The sequence below is a fragment of the Vicia villosa genome, unplaced genomic scaffold (assembly GCF_029867415.1).
Source record: "Vicia villosa cultivar HV-30 ecotype Madison, WI unplaced genomic scaffold, Vvil1.0 ctg.002015F_1_1, whole genome shotgun sequence".
Classification (NCBI taxonomy): Eukaryota; Viridiplantae; Streptophyta; class Magnoliopsida; order Fabales; family Fabaceae; genus Vicia; species Vicia villosa.
Window position 1 is genome coordinate 272,156 of NW_026705812.1, and position 16,903 is coordinate 289,058.

Consider the following 16,903-nt stretch of genomic DNA (forward strand, 5'->3'; position numbering starts at 1 on the left):
TACTAATGCAATTATTCAGATCATTTTTATACACCTTATTTGAATAAAGTTAAATATTATATATATATATATATATATATATATATATATATATATATATATATATATATATATATATATATATATATATATTACCTATTTTTTATCCATTAGTTAACCCGCTAATTTTATTTAATGTTTCAAATTATGTTAACTAATTTATTTTCTATTTTTTATCTTTTATTTTACATACTAATTCAATTATTCGGATCATTTTTATACACATTATTCTAATAGAGTTAAATAATAAATGAATATATATATATATATATATATATATATATATATATATATATATATATATATATATATATATATATATATATATATATATATATATATATATATATATATATATATATATATATAATCTATTTTTTACCCTTAGTTGACCCGTTAACTTCATTTATTGTTTCAAATTGTGTTAACTAATGTGACACTGTCTCGTCCTCGGCGCTGCACAAAACACACAGATTGTCTACCAAAACCCCCCTCATGCATAAAAGGTCCTTGGTTCGCACTCTATTAAGAATAAATCTCCAACCAAATAAGGCTATATTCGAGGGAATTTTTAACTCCCAAATATGCTTGATAGCTTCCACCATGTGGCTGTCCAAAGAACCAATGACCTCCTTACTAAACTATTTGTAACAAGAGCTAGCAGAAAAATTACCATCTTCACATAACTTCCAATTAAGAAAATCCTCTTTTGTCCGATAAAAAAAACGCAGTAGTTAGAGAAGAGATGAACTCCTCCCACAGAGCCGGATCTAAGTCTGCACCATTGTCCACTAAATCTTCAAATTTCCAAGATCAAGAGCCATTTTACCACACACCTGCATCTTCAGTGCTAATACCAGCTACTGATGCGCTGATGTAGACCTCACGAAAGGCAACTTTAAGGGACTGGTTTCCAAGCTAATGCGCATGCCAAAAGGTCGTGTTTTTGCCATTTCCTGCCACGCATGTAACAGACCCTGCAAATCCATGCTCAGTAGAAATTAAGCGATTGTCACACGTAGTTAAGTCCCTCCACCATATAGAATCTTTACTAGTTATCACGGTATCGTCACCTAAGAGCACTTTGACCTTTATATTATCGTATCTACTGCATAGAATTCTCACCGACAACGTAACGAATTCCTTCAAAATTCGCCACTTCCACTTGTTCAGCACAACCAAATTTACAAACTAACATCTTTTACACCCAATCCTCTTAATTCACGTGACTTGCAAACGATTCTCCAACTAACCCAATGAATGGACCTTCTATTCTATTTTCCATTCTGGAGGAAGTTACTTTGGATTTAACGAATAAGCCGCAACACTTTTTTAGGCGCTTTGAAAAAAGGATAATGGATAAATTGGAATAGCATTCAACACCGAGTTTATCAGTACAACTCTTCCCGCAAATGATAGCTTTCTTCCTTTTCCAAGTATCCGGCCTGTTATTAATTTGAGTAATCAACTCTCGCCACATAGAGATCATCCTAGGATTCCCCCCCCCCACTTTGACTCCAAGGAACTTGATGGGCAGTTCATCTATATCGCACGCCAAAAACTTTGATGTCGCTTCCATAAGCCACTCTCCCACATGAATTCCGTATATCTTGCTTTTATGAAAATTAACCTTTAATCCGGACATCATCTCGAAACCTCTAAGGATTGCCTTCATGGTCCACAAATTTTTGCTATTACCATCCGCCACAAGAATAATGTCTCCACTTTAGAAATGTTTGCTTCTCTGTCAAGATGACTCACCACTTCCAACTTGGTTATCGAATCCCAAACCCTCAACGCCACCTCTGAATTCCCTTCCCTTAAAATTCTTCTGTTGCAATGCAATACCTCAAAGTAAGTTAAGGAATTATGCGTCGTAAGAGAGCCGTTGGAAATACTATCCTCCGAAAAACTTTGAATGTTGCCTAGATCTTTTCTGCTGAAAACTTCATCATTTTTTCTAGGGAAGAGACATGCATAGTAAGACGATCTTGTAAGTACAAGCCTATACTCACCAAGGAGTTTTCGATTCATGGCAAACATCATAAGTGAACAAATACAAAAGCACAAGTGAATGACTCAAGGGAAAGCAAGTTTTGGCTATATAAGATAATGTAGGTCGACCTACCATGTGCCCAGGTCAACCTGTAAAGCTCCAGTTACTCAGCATATGGTTTTGCATCAGTTAGGTCGACCCATCTAATCATTAGGTCGACTCAAATTAAAGCAAACAAAGAAGATTGACTCATGTTACTGTTAGGTCGACTCACCCACGTTCCTAGGTCGACCTAAACTGAAGAGATTCACTCATGTTACTGTTAGGTCGACTCACCCACGTTCCTAGGTCGACCTAAACTGAAGAAAAATCCCAAGAACGTGTTTCAACTGATCTTAGGTCGACCCAAGCCCCCAACAGGTCGACCCAACTGGCAACAATTACAACTTGGCTTAATCTGCTCCATTTAGGTCGACCTAATCAATGAAGTAGGTCAGACTATCTCCTCAAAAATTGCCAAATTGTATGTTTGCTCTGCATCAACATACCTGCTCCTATATATATCTTTTTCTGTTAATTATTCACTTTCAACACCAACAACTAAAAGATACACAAAGGCTTCTCATCTTCGTTCTTCTTCTCAACTTCAACATAATTACACACAATCATTTTTGCGTTGACAGTTTGCGATCAAGATCAATAACGTCCATGGAACGGAATTGAAGATTCCTAGTGGGTGAAGATTTGTGGGGTTTTTTGGGGAATAAAATCTGCGGATTTTGTCCTCCAAGATTGGTGAATTTTGGGGGTTTTTATCAAGTGGCTTCATCAAAGATTCAGCTGAGTGTGAAGATTGAAGAACAAGGGTTCAAGTAATTCAAAACACTGCAGAAAGGGAATCAAAGTGAAGCTCTTGGAAGACACTTGATCTGGCTCAAGATTAAGGGGAAGAAGATTCAAAGGATCAACATATTCGGTTTATCGTTATCGCTTTGTTATCTTCTTTGTATAAACTGTTTTCAATCATATTGAAAGACATCCCAATTCCCGTTTGGAATTGGGGGCAGATGTAGTCATAGCGAGGACGATCGATGAACTGCCTGAACAAATATCATGTTCTTATCGCTTTTATCTTTTTGTTTACGTTTTGCTTATTTCTGGTTATAATTGCAAATTGATCAAAGCTTCAAGTGTTAAACTTGTGTGAAAAGATTCTGCATAAACCCCACAAGTCACCACACCTTGAATCATAATCAATTTGGACATTATCACCAAGTGTTTGATATATTGCTTCAACTATTATCAAGTCATTGCAAACAAAGTTAATCAAGTTAGTAGTTAAACGATTTACATTAGCTTAATTGATTGATTCTCTAAGCTGTCTTTTCATCGTTAATCCTTAAATATTTTGTGGTTTAATCACATATCCGATCCTTTCAATAGTGGTTCGGAATAGACGCGAGTCGATCTCGAAACGCTTTCGCCTAATCTTGAGATAAATCCGAAAAAATTCTGAGGCATCTATTCACCCCCTCTAGATCCTTAAGCCTAGCGTCTAACAAGTGGCATCAAGAGCTCTGGTTTATCCTGTGCTACGTGAAACACTTATTGGAAAGATGGCTTCCGGACCTAAAGGGGCTCACAATAGAGCTCCAGTTTTCAACGGTGAAAACTATGGCTATTGGAAGGATTGTATGTGCGTTCATATCAATGCCATTGATAGGAACATTTGGACAGCAATTGTTAATGGTCCCTTTCAAATTACCATTACAAATGCAGCTGGTGCTGTCGTTCCAAAACCAGAAAATACTTGGGATGCTGAAGATGAAAAGAGATATGGATACGATTGGAAAGCGAGAAACATTCTAATCTCAGCTCTAGGAGTTGATGAATACTATCGTGTTTCCCATTGTAGATCCGCTAAAGCTATGTGGGACACATTGCAAGTTGCCCATGAGGGCACGAATGATGTCAAACTAGCTAGAATCAATATGTTAACTCAAGAGTTCGAACTCTTTCACATGGAAGATGGTGAATCCATCGAAAACATGCAAAAGAGATTCGTGCATCTTAAAAATAGTTTAAATTCTCTTGATAGACCTGTTTCCAATGCAATTGCTACTAACAAAATTTTAAGATGTTTAAACAGGGAATGGCAACCCAAGGTTACTGCCATAAAGGATGCAAATGATCTAAATACCTTAGACATCACCACTCTCTTTGGTAAACTTGAAGAACATGAGCAACATCTTAAATGCCTTGACATGCATGAGAAAAGGGCAAAGAAAGATAAGAACATGGAGAAAGAGGTAGAGAATAAGTCAATAGCTCTAAAGGCTTCAAGCTCCAAGACCTCAAAGCAAGAGCAAGAGGATAGTGATACTAGTGATGAGGAAGACTCGGATGATGAGGAAATGGGATTGTTTGTGCGAAGGTACAACAAATACATAAAGAAAAATGGAGCAAAACACTCCGACAAAAGCTTGATCAACTATAGGAAGCAATTCAACAAGTACAAACAATATGAGAATAACAAAGGAAAATCCAGAGGTCCTTGTTTCAATTGTGGTAAAGTTGGTCATTACAAACCGGATTGTCCATACCTTAAGAAGGAGAAAGAGAAGAATCAAAGCAAAAGTCACAACAAGCCTAGAAGAGCCTACATAGCATGGGAAAGTGATTCCTCTAGTGAAGACTCATCAAGCGATAAAGAAGAATCGGCAAACTTATGTCTTATGGCTCATCAACACAAGAAAAAGAAACGTGTAAGTCATCTTAAACCCGAACTTGTAGATAAGGTGTCTCATTCTCAATTAAAATTAGCTTTTGAAGAACTACATAGAGATGCAATTGAAGCTTTCAAACTTTTGGCCTCAAATAAGAAAATTTTTTCATATCTTGAATCAAAATTTGAGAAAACCGAAAAGGATATGGAAGCTTTAAAACAATCTATGCTAGATATTCAAAAGGATAAAATTGAGGAAGATCCTACATCATGGTTTGGTTGCGAGACGTGTCATATTTGGCAAAAAGAAGTAAGAGATCTAAAGGCCAAATTAGACAAGGCTCTACAACCAAAAGTGACTTTTGCGGTTAATCCAAATAAGTTCAAAAGATCGTATACTCCTTTATATAGTAAATACACTTTTGTACCAAAAGAATCAACTAGCAAAACATCATATTCTCATCATATTACTTGTCACTATTGTTGCAAAAAGGGTCATACCATTGAAAAATGCAAATTTAGGAGGATTTTAGTTCCTAAAGGAGTATTTCAATGGTTGCCTAAGTGCAACAATTTATGTACTCACTACCAAGGACCCAATGAAAATTGGGGACCTTCCACTCTAAATTAATTTTGCAGGAAAAGTGTCTTGACATTGCCGAAAGGTTGTGGTTTCTTGATAGCGGATGTTCAAGACACATGACGGGAGACATATCACTTTTTGTTGAGTTCCACGCAGAGAAATAGGGATATGTCACCTATGGAGACAACAATAAGGGAGCTATACTTGGTAAAGGAAGTGTAGGTAACCCTTCTACCACAACTATAACTGATGTGTTACTAGTAGAAGGTCTTAAACATAATCTCTTAAGTATTAGTCAATTGTGCGACAAAGACTTCAAAATAACCTTTACAAATTCTGGTTGCACAATAGAACATACTAAGAAAAGAGACATTATGTTTAATGGCATAAGAGTAAACAACATCTATATGCTGAATTTGGATGAAGTATCTAAGTCAAGTGCCAAGTGTCTCATTGCTCTAGGCGAAGACTCATGGATTTGGCATAGACGCCTTGCCCACATAAATTTTGACTTACTTAATAAGGTTGTCACAAAAGACTTAGTAATCGGTTTACCAAAAATAAAGTTTTCAAAGGATCATCTATGTGATGCATGTCAAAAGGGGAAGCAAACAAAAAATTCTTTTAAATCAAAAAACGTGGTTTCAACATCACGTCCCCTTGAGCTTCTTCACATGGATCTCTTTGGCCCTTCAAGGACTAAAAGCATAGGTGGAAACATCTATGGTTTTGTCATTGTTGATGATTACTCTAGATTTTGTTGGAAAGTCTTCCTACCTAGTAAGGATCAAACTTTTCCAGCCTTTACTCAATTTGCAAGGTTATGTCAAAACAAAATGAACACTAAGATAGTTGCAATCCGTAGTGATCACGGTGGAGAATTTGAAAATTATCTTTTTGAAAAATACTGTGATAAACATGGAATTGAACATAACTTTTCATCTCCTAGAACACCGCAACAAAATGGAGTAGTTGAACGTAAAAATCGTGTTCTAGAGGAGTTGGCAAGAACAATGCTCAATGAGGGAAGTCTACCCAAATATTTCTGGGCTGATGCTATTAGCACCGCATGTTATGTTTTGAATAGGATACTAATACATCCTATACTAAACAAAACACCATATGAATTATTAAAGGGTAGAAAACCAAATGTGTCACATCTCCACGTATTCGGTTGCAAATGTTTTGTGTTAAACAACGGTAAGGATAACCTTGGGAAATTCGATGCTAAAGCTGACGAAGGCATATTTCTTGGTTACTCTCAATCTAGTAAAGCATATAGGATCTAGAACAAAAGACTACTTATAGTAGAAGAGTCAGTTCATGTGTCCTTTGATGAATCTTACTCAAAATATGTCAAGAAAGGTATATCTTTTGATAGTGCAGGCCCATCTACTAAAGACATTGTCAAAGAAAAGGAAGACGAAAGTGAAATTGTTGCAAAGGAAGATGCTAAGGAAGATAAAGATGAATCTCATGATAATGTTGAAAAAGAAAGCATCTCAAACAACGAAGAACTTCCTAAGGCCTGGACAAACGTAAAAGATCATCCAATCGACAATATAATAGGTGACATCTCAAAGGGCGTTACAACACGCTCCAAGATAAGTAACTTTTGTCATCATTTTGCTTTTGTTTCACAAGTTGAGCCGAAAAACGCAAAGGACGCATTACTTGATGAGAATTGGCTAATGGCCATGCAAGAAGAATTAAACCAATTTAAACGGAATGATGTTTGGGACCTTGTCCCTCATCCGGGAGAACATCAAGTAATCGGTACTAGATGGGTTTTTCGTAACAAACTTGATGAAAACGGAGTTATTACTAGAAACAAAGCTAGATTGGTAGCTCAAGGCTACAATCAAGAGGAAGGTATTGATTATGAAGAGACGTACGCTCCCGTAGCACGTCTAGAGGCTATTCGTCTCTTACTTGCTTATGCTTGCTCAAAAGACTTTAAACTCTTTCAAATGGATGTTAAAAGTGCCTTTCTAAATGGCTATATTAATGAAGAGGTCTATGTAGCTCAACCACCCGGTTTTGAAAATTACAAGTATCCAACACATGTTTATAAGTTGAAACGTGCTCTATACGGTCTTAAACAAGCACCTAGGGCTTGGTACGAACGTTTAAGCAAATTTCTACTTAGTCAAGGATACTTTAGGGGTAAAGTTGACACTACCCTCTTCATTAAAAGAAAAGATAAAGATATACTTTTGGTTCAAGTTTATGTAGATGATATTATATTTGGGTCGACTAATGCAAAACTTGTCAAAGAATTTTCTAAGCTTATGCAGAGTGAATTTGAGATGAGCCTCATGGGAGAATTGAACTTCTTCCTTGGTCTACAAATCAAGCAACTTAGTCATGGAACCTTCGTTAGTCAAACCAAGTATTGCATAGAATTGCTTAAGAGATTTGGAATGAGTGAGGCAAAGGAGATTGACACACCTATGGTAACCAATAGCAACCTAGACAAGGATGAAAAAGGTAAAGAAGTTGGTGTGAAATCATACCGAGGTATGATAGGCTCACTATTGTATCTCACAGCTTCAAGACCGGACATTATGTTTAGTGTATGTATGTGCGCGAGATACCAATCATGCCCAAAGGAATCACACCTAAAAGCTGTAAAAAGAATTCTACGATATCTCCGTGGAACTACTACATATGGCCTATGGTATCCTAAGGGAAATGAATGCTATTTGGTGGGATTCTCCGACTCCGACTTTGCTGAATGCAAATCTAACAGAAAGAGTACCAGTGGGACATGTCATCTATTCTCAAATTCATTGATAAGTTGGCACAGCAAGAAACAAGTATCAGTTGCATTATCTACAGCTGAGGCAGAATATGTAGCTGCCGGAAGCTGCTGTGCTCAGATATTATGGCTCAAGCAGCAGCTCATTGACTTTGGTATTAAGCTTGATCGAATACCTATCATGTGCGACAACACAAGCGCCATAAACTTAAGCAAGAATCCTGTTCTACACTCACGAACCAAGCATATCGAAATAAGGCATCACTTCCTAAGAGATCATGTAGAAAAAGGAGAAGTTATATTTGAACATGTAGAGAGCAAGAAGCAACTAGCTGATATCTTCACCAAACCTCTTGCAACCGAGCAGCTCATCAACATTCGCAGAGAATTAGGGATATTAGATATCTCTAATTTGAGCTAAATGTGTTTGTGTACTTAAATTTATTTTTAACTTTATATATTGATTATGCTCAAGCTAACATTTCTCTTAGTATGAAGGTAGTTCATCATCATCAATCATGGATCTTGCTACATTGACAAGAGAAATATACTCCACTCTACGTCATGATGACAAGATATCTGAAAATTGAGAAACTGGTAACATGTTTGTTATTCACTTCCAAAAATATTATTGATACTATAATATGCTATCAATTAACATGTTTATAGTGACCTCATATATGTCTCTCCATATATCTCATTTATATGTATGTAGTGCTCATCATAAATCATAATATATCATGTTTGGGCATGCAAATAGTAGAACTAGCATACATCTTACATTCATAAGTCAATTCACTGCATTTCAAACATTTTAAGCATTTTAGGTCGACCTCCTATGCATTTGAGTCGACCTGTTGAAGTATTTTTTTAAAATTAACAAAAACACTTCCAGCTACGTCGACCTAGACCTGTTTTAGGTCGACCTATTCTGAAGTATTTTTTTCAGTGCTTCTGTTAGGTCGACGCAGACTTAGATTAGGTCGACCTACTGAGTCATAAATGCCAAAAATTGGGTTTTTAGGTCGACCCGACCCATTCTCCTACATACTTATGCATACATTTTCATTCTTGTTCATTCCCAAACACTTTGTCTACGGCTAACCCTAAATCCTCAAGACCAAATCCTTCTAATTCTCATCACTTTCACACAAATCATCTCCAATCATGGCCCCAAAGTCCAGAAAAGGGAAGGAAATTGCATCCGGACCATCCTCTCAACCGGTAAGTTCTCTAGCTCTCGTTCATCCCGATTGTAAAGAAAACTTTGAAAAATGGCAGATGAAACGGAAAATTATCAAGCAATATGTCTATAACCCTAAGGTAGCCGACCGTATGAATATACCCGAAGTTACTAATCTGATTAAGCATCAAAATATCCATCCACTATTGGAATGTGACACTCCATACTGTGAGAATACTGTTAGGGCTTTCTATGCTGGGTTACAAAAGGGGGAAGGTTGTTACTTCAGGTTTAAGATGGGGTCTAGATCGCACCTTGTCGACAAAGAGGTTTGGGCCAACATCTTTGGCCTTACACTTGTGGGAGATGAACTCTGTATAGAAGACGGTGAGGTTCCGGCTAACTATGATCACTTGGCCTACATGAGATCAATCCTCAAAGACCCTTCCGTTATTGACAAACCAAATGAAACAATTACAGTAGGGCAATTAAAGAGAGATCCTAGGCTCTTAAATTGGATCATCTCCATAATCATTAGACCACGAGCAGGAGGATACTCTAGAGTTGAACGAAATGAAATTCTGTTAATGTATCTGCTTCAAAACAGAACGCGTGTGAACTGGCCAAATTTTCTCGCCACCAAGTTCTATGAGGTAAAGCAGAAAACTACTGCTCTATGTTATGGATCGATCATTCAGACAATTGTGAACCATTTTGGTATGAAGCTTGATGGACTGTCTTACATTAGGATCAAACATCCTCAAGACTTCTCTCAGACAACCTTGACCCTCATGGGATATCACTGGGATCCGAATAGGCAAGCTTACTATCTCATCCAAAAGGGAACCGGAAAAATTATCTACAATTATGATGATCCTGCAGAATTTGGTCACCTTGGAGGTCATGAAGAGGAAGGACATGATCTTGACATGCCAAATGATGATGATCACACCATGGAAGATGTTCCTCATGATGGGGATTCAAATTTGCAATATGTTCCTCCTCAAGAGGAGGAAATCCCTTGGGGATACACAGCCCCACCTCAACCGGATCAATCCAACATCATTTCTATGCTAGAGAACATGCAACTTCTTCAACAACAAAACTTTGAAGCACAACAGCTCCAATTTCAGAATATGCAACAGCTTCAACAAGATCGCTATAATGAACAACAACTTCAGTATGCAAATCTTCATCGTTTGGCTCAGGAGCACAAAAGCGATTTTGAGACCTTTGCCTCAAACATGACTGGACGACAGAACCGTTTTGAAGAAACAGCAACAAATCGGCGTGCTAGTCTGAGTCAAAGCTTCAACATTCTCAACAGATCCGTCCTTGACCTGCTGGAACAAGTTGAAGAGGATCGACCTCAAGGTTTCCAAAGAGGAAGAGGAAGACGGGGCAGACATTAGCAAGCATTGCATCTCATTAGCTTATCTCATTGCATTGCATTTCATTTCTATTATGTTATTGCTTACTTTTATTACTTGAACTTAAGCTTGGTTTGTACTTTTAAATATGTTTGGATATTATGTTCTACTGCTCTACTATTATGTTATGTAAGATATCGTTTTGTTAAGATTATTATGTTATTCTCTTCTACTATTCTCCTGTTGTCTATCTTTTGATGTTGTCAAAGGGGGAGATGAGTTGAGAGTATGGGGGAGCTTAGTACGGGGGAGCTTACGCATACAAGTCCGGGGGAGCTTTTGTCATTTAATCAAATGTTTGCCATCATCAAAAAGGGGGAGTATGTAAGTACAAGCCTATACTCACCAAGGAGTTTTCGATTCATGGCAAAGATCATAAGTGAACAAATACAAAAGCACAAGTGAATTACTCCAGGGAAAGCAAGTTTTGGCTATCTAAGACAATGTAGGTCGACCTACCATGTGCCCAGGTCAACCTGTAAAGCTCCAGTTACTCAGCATATGGTTTTGCATCAGTTAGGTCGACCCAGCTAATCATTAGGTCGACTCAAATTAAAGCAAACAAAGAAGATTCACTCATGTTACTGTTAGGTCGACTCACCCACGTTCCTAGGTCAAACTAAACTGAAGAGATTCACTCATGTTACTGTTAGGTCGACTCACCCACGTTCCTAGGTCGACCTAAATTGAAGAAAAATCCCAAAAACGTGTTCCAACTGATCTTAGGTCGACCCAAACCCCCAACAGGTCGACCCAACTGGCAACAATTACAACTTGGCTTAATCTGTTCCATTTAGGTCGACCTAATCAATGAAGTTGGTCAACCTATCTCCTCAAAAATTGCCAAATTGTATGTTTGCTCTGCATCAACATACCAACTCCTATATATATCTTTTTCTGTTAATTATTCACTTTCAACACCAACAACTGAAAGATACACAAAGGCTTCTCATCTTCGTTCTTCTTCTCAACTCCAACACAATTACACACAATCATTTTTGCATTGAGAGTTTGCGATCAAGATCGATAACGTCCATGGAACGCAATTGAAGGTTCCTAGTGGGTGAAGATTTGTGGGGTTTTTTGGTGAATAAAATCTGCGGATTTTGTCCTCTATGATTGGTGAATTTTGGGGGTTTTTATCAAGATGCTTCATCAAAGATTTAGCTGAGTGTGAAGATTGAAGAACAAGGGTTCAAGCAATTCAAAACACTGCAGAAAGGGAATCAAAGTGAAGCTCTTGGAAGACACTTGATCTGGCTCAAGATTAAGGGGAAGAAGATTCAAAGGATCAACATATTCGGTTTATCATTATCGCTTTGTTATCTTCTTTGTATAAACTGCTTTCAATCATAATGAAAGACATCCCAATTCCTGTTTGGAATTAGGGCCAGATGTAGTCGTAGCGAGGACGATCGACGAACTGCCTGAACAAATATCGTGTTCTTATCGCTTTTATCTTTTCGTTTACGTTTCGCTTATTTCTAGTTATAATTGCAAATTGATCAAAGCTTCAAGTGTTAAACTTGTGTGATAAGATTCTGCATAAACACCACAAGTCACCACACCTTGAATCATAATCAATTTGGACATTATCACCAAGTGTTTGTGTTTACGGTGATTTCCGGTAAACAACCGCTAGTCCTCCAAACTATAAAATATACTTTGGTTACTCGCAGGATCGACTAGATTGATCCTAGGACATAGTCAAACAAATGTCTTTTGAAATGATTCGATTCTTGTTTGCCTGTTCTGACTTCGAGAAAACTTGTTTTGTGGTTCGATCTTATGAATGTTCACTTGAAATAATACTGGTTACACAAGTTAATATAACATTCGAAGAAACATAAATAAAAGCATGTAAATTGCATAAAAAGTAAAGTGCAAGAATGTAACGTGCAAGAATGTAAAGTACTTCGAAATGAAATAAAACAGAATAAAAGAAGTGCAAGAATATAAATAACAGGAAGTAAACGAAAGCAGTAATAATGAAAAGATACTTGAATAAAGGAAAATACAAATGTATTTAAATTGATGTTGGTGTCATACGTACATTTCTCATCGAACTCGTTCTCTAAACACTTGATACTTGAGTGATTTGTGAGTGATTTGTACAAAATGAACACACGGAATCCTAACATTAAGACCCTTATTTATACTAAATTCGACCCTAACGGTCCTACACTAATCTGATGCCACGTTGCCCACAGGAATCCCTGGGATGCCATCTGTCTTTGTGCAGTTACACAAACTACTTCGAAATTCAAATCCTCCCGCCTGAATCTTCTTTCGAAACGTGGCAACGTGATCAGAATTGAGAATGCTACGAAAACACGTTAAGCTTCAGTACTTTATGTATTTCGCAAAAACGTTTAAGTCTTTTAAAGATAGTCCTCTTCGAATTAGCTCCAAGTCTAACCATCTTTTACTCCAACTCAAACCAACATTCTCGAAACATGGCCATCAGTAGCCATTTTTCTTCGAATTGTAACTCTTCAAAGGATATTGTTTCTAAACGAAATCTTCAGCCAACAAATTTCCCCCAATAAATGCCTGTTTCGAAAGCAAGAGAAATAGGCGTTTTTTGTTATAATGAGATTTCGTTTTACTCACTTCTGAGAGTTCCAAGACAACTGACTAACGTCATAATCATTTATGGCTCCACTTTCAAAACGTCTTGTCATTTTCAAAGATGTCCTCTCAGAACTTACATTCCCACATTCTGTCATTACCTCATGATCATTACTCCTATATACTAGGAGTAAGGCTAATAATTATTCGACCGCCGTTGGATTAAATCAACATCTGCCGCGTGTCTTTGACTTTACCCAAAAGATTTGAAAGGGTTTCCGTTAAACCTTTAAATACTTGAACTTCTACCCTCGCATAACTTCCACTTCTATTTTCTTTATCCTCAACACAGAAGAGAAAATCTTTTTTGGTCTCGTTTAACCTATGTCTCAAATCAAATTCACTCATGGCGTCTTCTTCAAATTCTCTTCAACCCATTCAGAAACTTCAACATCCTACACGGATAAAGAATCAAGAACACATTCCAGACCCAAATGACGCAGAGGCGCGCGCTATCTACGCTTCTCAGGTAATCATCCCTTTTGAACTTTCTGGAAAAACTCATGCTTTTATGGGTCCGTTACCAGGAGGAAATAACCCCTCTTTGAGTAAATTCTTCCCTGCTTATTATAAAACTAGGCCCTTAGTTAGCAAGAATAAGATAGATGATGAAGGTCACCCAGTCTCAGCTAACCCTGATAGCCCAAAAGAGACCTCAACTGAAACTCCCCTGGTCTTAAAGAAAATTAGGTTAAACTATGTAACTAATTTTGTGAAAGTCTTTAGGTCAATCCCTTTAGCAAAGGATCCTGAACTGTATTATGCTTAGCTAACGAAGGTAGAAAAACAAAAAGCGTCTTTTTGGAAACAACTAGGGATTTATGATTTAATCCAGTTATCCAAAACAGGTTTAGAATATAACCAAACCATGTTAGTAGCGTCAGTTTACTTCTGGGATGCTTCTCACAATACCTTTCACCTTCCATGCGGGATGGTTACCCCTACCCTCTTCGATGTAGCTGCTATCATAGGGCTTCGACCAATTGGAGAAACCTTCGACCCCGATTTCATGGATACTGACACCATTCAATTTAACGAAGCAACAGTCACTTATACTGCCTTCATTCAGCAATACCACAACGAAACGGACCCAGACGTCTCTGACGAAGAACACATAGCATTTCTAGCACTTTGTCTCTCGAGATGCGTCTTTTGCTCTAGGTCCATACAAGTAGCAAAAAGATATCTTTGCATGGCCAACCAGTTAAATGCTGGAAAAAATTAAACTTAGGCCAGTTAATTCTAGGATTTCTTTATGAGAATCTTGGTGAAGCAACGGACCTTGTTAAGAACTATAAAACATGATCTCTTCTTTTCGCTGGTCCTTTCTGGTTGCTGCAACTATGGCTTAATGCCACTTTTGAGGCTCACCTCCCATATAAAGGTGTTGTGGATGAAGGAAGTGCAGCTATAAAGAATCGAACAGTGGAAGGAACCAGATTGGCTTACCTAACTCCAAAGGAAGAAAGTGGCAAACTTCGTGAAACCTTCATGGCATTCATAATGATGTTCGCTAAACGTTATCAATTCACTCCTTCGATGGCTCCATTCGTACAACGTAAGGTGGGTCCCGAATGGTTTACTCGAGAGTTTCCAGCAACTTCTCCTGATCAACAAGCTGAGTCTATGGCCATCTGGGAAGCTTTCCTCACCCCAAAGCTGTTATATCACCGACTTCGATCTTCAAAAAGTCATTGCTGTCTCCTTTGCTATCAACCAAATCTGGTTTCAAGACAATTTGGGCTGGTTCAACTCAAACCAAAGTGTTTGTATGACAAAAGGAATCACATGTGTCTACACACTTCGCATCTGGCAGAAGATGAATATGAATCAAAAATCTCCCGATATGTTGGCATCACCACTTTGTCTCCCATTTCCTTCGAACCTGCTTTTTACTCTACCATAGATTTTCATCAATGGTGGACAGATTATTATTCTACGCAAATCTTTGATGCTGAAAGCCTTACTCGGGAACTAACTGAAGATTTTGCTGATATGCAGGAGAATTTCCAGAAAGGTACTTCGACTCATACTAAAGAAATCCAAGCATTTCAAAAGTTCTTTGAAACTATCAACAGGCCTGATGACCTTAGTTGGACCGTTCGTGAAGCTGCGGTCACTTTACGTGAAAAGTTTTCTGCTAAACTGGATAAGTTGAAATTGCCTACGTCTGTTCAACCTGAACTACGTTATAAAGTGGCTTTTGAACTTCATCCTCCAAAATTTCCTCCACTTCCTAGTGCTGATTTTGGGGTGGCCTTAAGCCCTCCTTTTCCAGACTGGTTTGTGTGTGGGAATCTCATAAAAATTCTTCAGGAAGAATCTAAAAAACACGCTGAACGAGTGGTCCCGACTAAGCATACCTTGGATACTTTCAAAGGACACCTTCATATAGATCTTGAGCACGTTCGCATTTTGACTCCAATACCTGAAGGTTGGGGTTTAGACAATCTTTCGACTAACTTTTCCTTTTTTCATTGAAATACTGATTCATACTTCATTCACAGCTGTTACTCGAAAGAGGCAAATCAAGGAAGCTCCTGTACATAAGGGTTTTGGAACTTCGAGGAACACCAAGGCGAGTAGGAGTGATTCTGTCACCACTGGCAAGAAACCCACGGTACATACTTAATCTTATATTCTAACATGTGAAACTTTACGGATATTACTCACTTGGTTTTAATACGTACTTCAGAGCTCGAAACCTCCAGCGTCTTCGAAGCGAAAAGTTCCTCAAACAGCCGATTCAGAGGATGAAGATAAATCTCCTCCTCGCACCAGACAAGCGATAAAGAAAAGACAGAAAGCTGCCACCCCTTCAGCCAAAGGAAAGGGATCTGGGACTTCGAAGCTCACTTCTTCGAGTGACAAGGTATCTTCTGAGGACTCACCCTTGAAGGCTGCTAGTACTATCCCCATTGTGGAGAGTCATAACTCCAGTCCAGACAACATTCCAACCAAGGTATTTGGGTTTCATAATTTAATCATTTCTTTACATTCTAATTCTAATGATTAAGTTCACATTTTACCTTGTAAATGCAGGATGATGCTGGTACCGCTACTTCTGATCTCAAAGCCTCAAGTTTAAACATTGACCTTGACAACCTTCGAGGTAAATGTCCGCTCTTTCGAATGACAGATGAAATTTCTGCCCCTATTTTTTCATTTTGATCGATTCTAACAGTCCATCGCAGGTGTTTCTCAACACAAATCTCATGTGCTTTCTCCCGTTCTCGAAGACACTCAACCTCTTGCAATTATCATTCCGACTGCGTCTGCTGAAGAAAGCCATTCAAATGATGAGTCTCCACCCATTCATCAAGATGAAAATATGGAGGAGAACCCGCAATGTTCGAATAGTGGTAACGCAGCTGGACAACCAACTGGCAGCGAAGACACTATATCTGAACAAGATGCTGCAGAAGAAACTTCCAAACTGCCTACACCTGGTTCTAATGAAACTTCGAACCTTGGGACTACAGTCACTCCTGTGACTACTTCGAAGCAGGCCCCTGTGATGCTTACTCTCTTAGAACTAGAGCAACTCAAGAAAAC